The 8,467-nt window shown below is 43.5% G+C and overlaps 1 protein-coding gene across 4 annotated transcripts in view; it reads right to left on the bottom strand.

The window, feature by feature from the left end:
* Nucleotides 1–8,467, bottom strand: part of NTNG1 (netrin G1) — a 289,692-nt gene that overhangs the window by 73,816 nt on the left and 207,409 nt on the right. The window lies entirely within an intron of this gene.

Raw genomic sequence — 8,467 nt, 5'->3', positions numbered from 1 at the left:
CCTCTTTCTGCCTGCCACTACAGCCAGCCCAAGCCCCATAGTACTGGTGGGGACCTGTGCGCACAGCCCCAATGCCATCCCGCCCTGTGCCTGCTCCAGACTTTCCCCAGCCAGAGCAGACCAGCTCTGGACCACCTGGAACCCATGCACACAGCCCTGACCCTGGCCCACCCCGTGCCTGCTCTGGACTGGCCTGCTCACGCTGAGCAGCGGCAGCTGCTGGGCAGAAGCTGCTGCTAGGTGTGGGGTAAAAGCGGCCACCTCCCCCTTGCTACTGTCAGGCCCTTCTTGTTGCAGCTGCCTGGAGCCCATGCCCTGCATCTCCTCTCCCCCACCATCACTGCCACCTCCAGGCCACCCAGCAGACCAGCGGTGACAGTGGAGAGGAACCACAGGGCAGCCCAGGCATGGGCTCTGCGCAGCCACATCAAGAAGAGCCTGGCAGCAGAGAGGGGGAAGCAGCTGCTTTCCCCCCACTGCTTAGCAGCAGCTTCTGCCCAGCTGCTGCCACTTCTGCCACTGCTCAGTGTGGGTGGGTAGTCCAGAACAGGTGTGGGGCAGGCTGGGATCGGGGCTGTGTGCACGGGCACTGGCTGATCTGTTTCGGCTGGGGTGAGTCTGCAGCTGGGTAAAGGCTGGGGCTATGTGCTCAGCTGCTGCTGGGCGCTGGTGGTGGCAGCAGGGAAGAGCCGCAAGGTGCATGGGCTCTAGACTGTTGGGGGCAAAGCAGGTGCTGATGCGGGGGGTGGTGCTGGCCAGTCCGTGATAGCTCTCCAGAACTGCCTACATGGCCTGCAGTCCCAAATGATTGCCCGCCTCTGACCTACAGACAGTTGTTAAAGGCTGTCAGCTAGTGAATAGCAATGGAAAGGCTGAAGTGTGGGAATGGGAGATAAAAGTTTTCTTCAATTTCTCTGCAGAAAAGTAGATTTTGGAGAAATGGAATTTCCTCAGAGCAAAGGATTGGAAGAGGCCCCCTAGGCCAGTGGTTGTCAGTCTTTTAGTTGTTGGCCAGAATGACCCTGCTCCTGTCAGAGGTGGAACTGGCCACAGTGATTCAATTTGTTGATTCAGATCACTGTCCTTGATTCGATTCCAATGAATCCATATCTGAAGAATCGATGCTGATTTGGAGAATCAGTGATTCAGCCACAGAGAACAGTTTTAAAAGTTTTAAAACTTTAAACACTGAGGTACAGGGCGTGGCTCATGAATGCAGTGATGCTCGGGCAGACGGAGCATCCCACTGGAGTGCCCGCATGCTCAGAGGTGAACCCAGAAGTGGACTGGAAGTACTTTCAGTCCACTTCCGGGTCCACTGGGGAGCACATGGGGGGACCCCCCTGCACCCTCCTGGCTCAGTGATTGGCCACGGGGGGGAGGGGGGGCTGGGTGCCCTCCCAGACCCAGGAGGCAGCAGTCACTGAGCCGGGGGGACACGGGAGGGCTCCCTGGTGGACCTGGAAGTGGACCGGAAGCGCTTCTGGTCCACTTCCAGGTCTGCTGCCAAGCGTGTTGGGAGCCCTCTGAACTCCTGTGGGACACTCCATCCACCCCAACATCGCAGCAGTCATGAGCTCCTGCTACCTAGAGGTATGTGGAAGAAACGTTTAAAGCTGTGTCTATATCTGAATCTCCAAATCTTTCCAAATCTCTCTGAATCGATTTAGGGGGTTCCGATTAAATTCAGAGAGATTAAAGGGTCTCCTGATTTGAGTCGGATTTGGAGATTCAGCCACCGAATCGGGCCAAATCTCCACTAAATCAAATTGGGGACCGAAGCTTTGCACAGCCCTACTACACGAGAAGGTTTATGGACAGTCCTGAGGATGTCCTGGAGTGATGATGAGAATGTGTAGGCATGGAATTTCCTGCATGATTTTATCTTTTTTAAAATCTGGGTCTGTACATCTTTTGCACTCTTTGAAGTGAAAAGTAATTATGTGTAGAAACTTTTGCAAGGCCTGTATGTCTGTTTGCTTTCACTGTCATTCATCTCTGAAGAGGTAACTGTAAACCCAGAATTCCTACAAGGTAGGACACTTAGGCTGTATGCAGATTCACGTGTGTACACAGATACACAATATTGGAGAAACAAAAACATCTGGAGTTTTCCTGTTAAATGTTTTGATACATCTAACTTGGAATTCTTTATTTATCATTACTAATAAATGAGCTGTTTATCTGTTAACAATAATTTTTATGATACAAAAAACTCTTTATTTTTTCTTGAAATCAGATAACAAAGAAAATGAGTGTTAGAATTCTGTTGCAGACTGTCACTCATACTAAGTTTTTAGTGTCAAATGATTATCAGTCAACAAATGATGTACTCTAAAGATGGGTCAATATTAATTGCTGATCATAACTATATATCAGAGCTTTTATCTTAAAGGATGCTTTACTTTAACTGGAACCTTCCGCACTGAATGTTTTAACTCCTAAATGTGAACTAAATTCAGATCTAGATTCTGTAGGAAGGAGTCAGTTTGACATAGTCAAATTCTATATCTGATGAGCTATGCTGCAGCATGACAGTGTGACCTGGCATTGAATCTTTTTTCTCTTTGCAAATCCTCTCGAGGTATGATTGTAGCATCATAACCTCAGCATCAATTTTAGAAGCTACAAATTTCACAGTGATTGAAAATCCTGAGGTGCTGTAAGAGCCTGGCCTCCTTTAATCCTTGAAAGGGAATGATTGTTATGATCACAGGGATAAATTTTTCATGTGTTTCCAAACTTGAATTCAACCAGAGGTTTACATGCTGTGAAAGACAAGGTTCTTAGGAAACATGGCCTTATATTCCTATGAATGAGTCCTAGAACTCCTGCAGATACTGCATTTGGTTGCTTTTAGAAAGACTGACATTTCTTTTTAATGCCTGACAGAGAATAGTTAGATGTGATTTGTCAGATATTCTCCATCTCTGCTCCCCTCCCTTTTCCATTTGAACAAAAGAGAAAATATTTCATCGACGTTTTGATTGGGTAACACATTTTGAAATACGGAGAACTACAAAAAGAAAAAAAATTGTTAGGACTCCATTATTTGTGTGAATCACTTCCTTTCTTACTTTGTTGTTCAATTTCTTTAGCAAAGTTGTTTCATTGCTTCATTTCATTTTGCCCTGTGGATATAAGTTCGTTTGAAGCCAATCAGGGAGTAGAAGCAGTCTGTTTCCCACCAGTAGATGTCATTATAACCAACAAAAACAACTGTAAAGGGTTGTTGAAGAGGGCACAGTGCACGAGAATAATTTTGCAAATCACACTTTTTAACTATAGCAATTGTTACTTATAGTACATTGTTTTTTTCCAGTGTGAATCTGGAACCTTTTATCACCCCTAAAGTTGACACACAGGAAGAAAGGAGACAGTTTACCAGTTGTAGATAATCCTGACATATCTTACTCCTTGAATGTCCCAGCTCAAGTGTGCCACGATTTTCATTTTTTTCCACCAAATCTTGGAGTGTCATATAGCTTCTTTCCAATATCTTTTTTGTGATGCACCACCTGCTTCAAGTCTTAGCTAGCCAAATTTAATAAGCCATATATAGGGAGGACAACAGGAAGCATTGCTGCTTCACTAGTTCACTTTACCCTCTTTACTAAGAATTCATCAGAGGGATCCGGGAACAACACTGAAGCAGAACTGTCCTATCCTTTGTGTTAGCATCATGTTATAAAAGTCAGATCATCACTGCTGGAACTAAGCTCCATTTAGTAAGCTACTTCCAGTCATTTGAGTCACCACAGGCCTCAAGCAATTTTTCAAGTTATAGTCTCTACCATGAAACTGTCTCATTGAAGGTAACTGAGCTTTGACAAAGAACAGGAATAAGATCTCTTGTTAATTATAGTCATGCACAATCAAGATTTAAAATCCTGCCTAGAAAGCCTGATATCATATAAACTTTTGGCCACCTTCACTCACATCAGTCCTTCAAGATGTCTCTGTATCATCACATTTTCATGGACACAAGTACAAACACAGATGAGTTTGGATGGGGAATCAGCATAATACTTCAAGTGCCATATCTTCTGCCAGATCCCCTCTCTGTGACAGCTGTGCTACTGTGATGCTTCATAATCTTTTCCCTTGCAGCGGAAGATTAAGTCAGTATTAAATCCAGGCTGTATTGTCAGTGGGAACCCCACTGCACAAGGAATTTTCTCACTAGCTTGGCTCCTGTTGCCAGTGAAAGAAACTTGTTTCAGTTCCTTGTTTTGTGTCAGATTATGAATTGGGAGAAGGGCTGGAAGTTTTTGGAAGATGAGAAATTCTAAGTGCCTAGCATTTTTGACACAGATTATTGGCTCTGCATGCAACTGAGGGAGTAAGAATAAGTTTTGACGGAGAGGAGCCTGGTGTCATCTTTAACACTGCTATTCAACAGAATAAAGTTGTAACCACTTAAGTGCAAGAAAACTTAAAAGCAGGAGAAAGACTGAAGTCTGCTGTATAGATGTGGCTGCTAAAGAGAAACTGTCCTGTAGCAGGTACTTGGAAAATCTAGTAAAATTACTTGGATTGTCAAAACACGCTTAAAAAAAAAAAGCAAAAAAAAAGCCTATTGCATTTGCTAGCAACAGTAGACAAAGTTAATCACAAAAGAGTCAATATGATGCACCCAAAGCAGTAGTTAAATATAGAGTTAAATAGAGTTATCAGTCATTCTAGTATGCAGAGTATTCCATGCTCTTTCACAAGGAGCAAACAAAGTTGGGGTGGGAAGAAGAATATTATTCAGTCAGGAAAAAAAACTGTGATTGAGAACAGTGAAAGCCTGGAACAATGGTACCTAACCCTCCAGCCCCGTAGGCCACGTGAGTGACACGAGGTTGGTCAATGGGCCTAATCCTGCACAGGATCAGCATGTGGGGTTGGCCCATGGGTGTGATCCGGCAGGCTGGCCTAACCCTGTGTGCCTGAATCTGGCTGCATGCCGAACCAAATACAGCTGCATGCTTGCCAACCCCAAGCACCATCATGATCCCATGCCCCAGATCCAGCAGCTCACTGGAGTAATCTCATGCAGAGGGGCACATGGGACTCCCGAGGGTTCCAGAAATTTGGGAGCATGGGAACAGCAATTAATACTGCCACTACTCCCCTGCTGCCAAATGACTGGACTGCTGGGGAGTCCACACCCTGTATGATAATAACAGGGTGGTAGGTCAGATCTGGCCCACTGACCAAGGGTTGAGCACCCCTGGCGTAGACTATCATTTATTCCAAAACTTAGGCCATGTGTAGTATAAACTAATCTATTAAGTTTCAAGTCTGAAAATGTCTCCTAAATTGTGATTAGTTAGGAGCAGTCAGCAGAAGGATAATGGAGAAGACAGAAGTCCTGCTTAGTAAAAGATTTAGAGATGTTGAGATTTGGCTTCCTTTTCAATCTGAGTGAAAAACAAGTACTTTGAAAAATCTCTGTAGGAAAATTTTGAAAAACATTTTGATTTTTTTTAAATTAAGGAAATGTTTTGATGTTCCATACAGATTTTGTCTTTTGTATGATAGCATGTAATAATACAAGATAAAAAAGCCCGAATTAAGGCATATTACAATGGAAAAACAAAACCAAAACTGTTTCTGATGAATATATTGTAATGGGGCCATTTGACTCTTCTTTTTTAAAATAAGTTTCCAGTAAAAGTGATCCAAAAGTGATTTTACATTGCATTTTTATCCTCATGGAACCATATATTTTCACAGAATATGGTTTCATTGGCATATGGTGAATTGATGTAAAATGGCATATTTTATGTGACATAGGTGGAGAGCCAGGTTTTCATATTCTGATGCATCTTATTTTCCAAGCTCAAGAACAGTGACCTTTGGTTAGAGCTGGGGAGCTGAATGAAACCTGTAGAAACTCTGACCAAAAACTGTGAATCTGAATTTTTTTTGCTGAACACAGCTTTAAAGTATTAATTCTATGAGCTAGACTGTCATTTTTTTTATAACAGGGGAAAAAGTGAATACTCTAACAAAGTGTTTTTCCTCCTCTTTTTGAAGGTTCATTTTTTCTGCCTCGTAGGAATTTTATCATAATTTCATGCCCCCACACTTCACGGTTTGTTACTTAGTCTATTACTCTCACATTTAACTTGATAAGGTCCTGCTTCCTGTGATATTCATTTTTGAGTTTTGATTCCTCACAGCTGCTGCTTTGAAGTGTTAGATAACATTCTAAGCATTGCACGCTGCTGCAGGATTTTAAACTTTTCATTCAACTGCAGTATATAACCCTGTTTTTTTCTAAATAACTTTTCAGTGAATGGTTATATTCTAATATTCTAAAACCAGCTTTTCGCTTTTAATCAGGACAAACTCCAGACTTTTTTTTAGAGCAGCTAATAAGTTCCATTGAAAAGGTTTGATGACTTAGTCTCATCGTGCTCATTTCTTTTCCTCATAGGGATTTAGGTGTGTTATTCAAATTGGGAAGAATATGAGTTGTTATATCTTTCATGCCTGCTGAATGGGAGAATAGGTGCCTGTCCTTCTTGCTTTCATGCCCCTCTTCTCAGTTTTGCATCCTTAGGGCCATATCCCATCCACAGTCAGCATGCACGGCTCTCAGGGGCATCAATCAGACAGCGGGAGTATGCATGTTCTAAAGGTGTATTGTATTGGTGAATAGATGTTTTTCACTGGAACTTATATCAGTTTTGAGCTAAGAGTTAGCTTGAAGCATACAGACACAACAGGCCATGTTCTGCCTTCTTTAACATTCTTACTACATCACAGAAATCAACAAGATTCTATGGTTATAAGTGACACAGATCACTGGTAAAGTATCTGCATTAACATCCTAAGACTCCTCCGTTATCATCCATAAAATCCAACAGTACATCGTCCTTAAACATTCACAAAGCCTGGGTTTGAACTTGTATATTCTAATCTCTTTAACCTAAAATGTCTTTATCACTTTGTGTCTTTGTGGGTTGCGTCTGTTGGTCCAGAGGCAGTGGGGGTATTTCCTCTAGATCAAGGGTGAGAACCAAGCAGGAGCAGTGAGACAGCATTCCATATGCTTTCCATGTTTCTTCTCGTTGTTTCTCCCCCCTCCCTTGTCACTCCCTGTGAACTGGCACTGGGATCAAAGTAATGAAGCTTTTGTTTTCCATTCCCGCTGCCATTGGACAGCTGGGTCACAAGGAGGTAGCAGATTGGTTCTTATTTGCCAATATGCAGGGTGACTTCTGTTGGCTAATGATGTTGGTGCACAGTCAGTTGGACTCTGTTCCAGCCCTCACCTTTAACCACCATCAGAGCTCTTGGACCTTTTACCATGCCAGATGCCAGGCTGATTACCAAGTTTTGCTTGGGGTTTGGGAGTGATCTCTCCCATGTAGCAAAATGACAAACTGTGGTTTAGAGTTTTTTAATTTCATCTGGCATCTCATTAATTTTGCTTCTAAGGGGCTAAATTACATGGCTGCAACTTTGGTTCACTGATTCCAGTGCAATTAGTGAGTTAAAGGTTCCTTTAATGCAGGAGCCTACGTGAGCATAGGCAACACTGAACATATGCTTCCATGTCTTACACAGCATATAGCTCTCCCAAACTCATCTTAATAGCTGTGTAGGGGTGGAGGAACACACAGGTAGTTCCAGTCTTTCAGCCAAGGTCCCGGGTGTATGAACTGGATGTGGGGGTGAAAAGCACACTGGCGAAGTTTGCCGATGACACTAAGCTTTGGGGAAGTGCAGACACATATCAGGGTAGGCTGACAATCCAGGGTGATCTAATTAGGTTAGTCAGATGGGTGGACCAGATGCAGTTCAGCACTGAGAAATGTAAAACGCTCCATCTGGGGAGGAAAAATCCGCAACAAACTTACAGGCTTGGTGGTGTTATGCTAGCTAGCACCATGTCTGAAAGGGACCTGGGGGTTATAAGTGACCATAAAATGAATATGAACCACCAGTGTGATGCTACAGTCAGCGAGCAAACAATACACTGGCATGCATCAACTGACGCATCTCAAGCAAAACTAAGGAAGTTATTCTCCCACTCTACTCATGGTGAGGCTGCAGCTGGAGTACTGAGTCCAATTCTGGACACCACACTTCAAGAAGTATGTGGAGAAGCTTGAGAGAATCCAGAGAAAAGCCACTCATATGATTAGAGGCCTGAAGAGCAAGCCATACAAGGAAAGACTGACAGACATGGAGCTGTCTGGCCTAGAAAAGAGAAGACTTCCAGGGGATATGGTGGCAGCTTACAATATAGCAGGGGAGAGCATCAGGGACTAGGTGAAAAACTATTCACCAAAGCGCCCCAGGGGAAAACCAGGAACAGTGGTCATAAACTCCCTAGAAGAAGGTTTAAGACTGGAGATAAGGAAAAACTTCTTTACAGTTTGTGTGACCAGACTCTGGAATATATTCCCGGGGGGGGGGGGGCAGGCACCTACCCTGGAGATCTTCAAAAGGAGACTGGATGCAC

Source organism: Alligator sinensis, unplaced genomic scaffold, assembly GCF_000455745.1.
Source record: "Alligator sinensis unplaced genomic scaffold, ASM45574v1 scaffold535_1, whole genome shotgun sequence".
NCBI lineage: Eukaryota > Metazoa > Chordata > Crocodylia > Alligatoridae > Alligator > Alligator sinensis.
The sequence above is the reverse complement of the archived record's forward strand: the minus strand, read 5'-3'. Positions and strand labels throughout refer to the sequence as shown.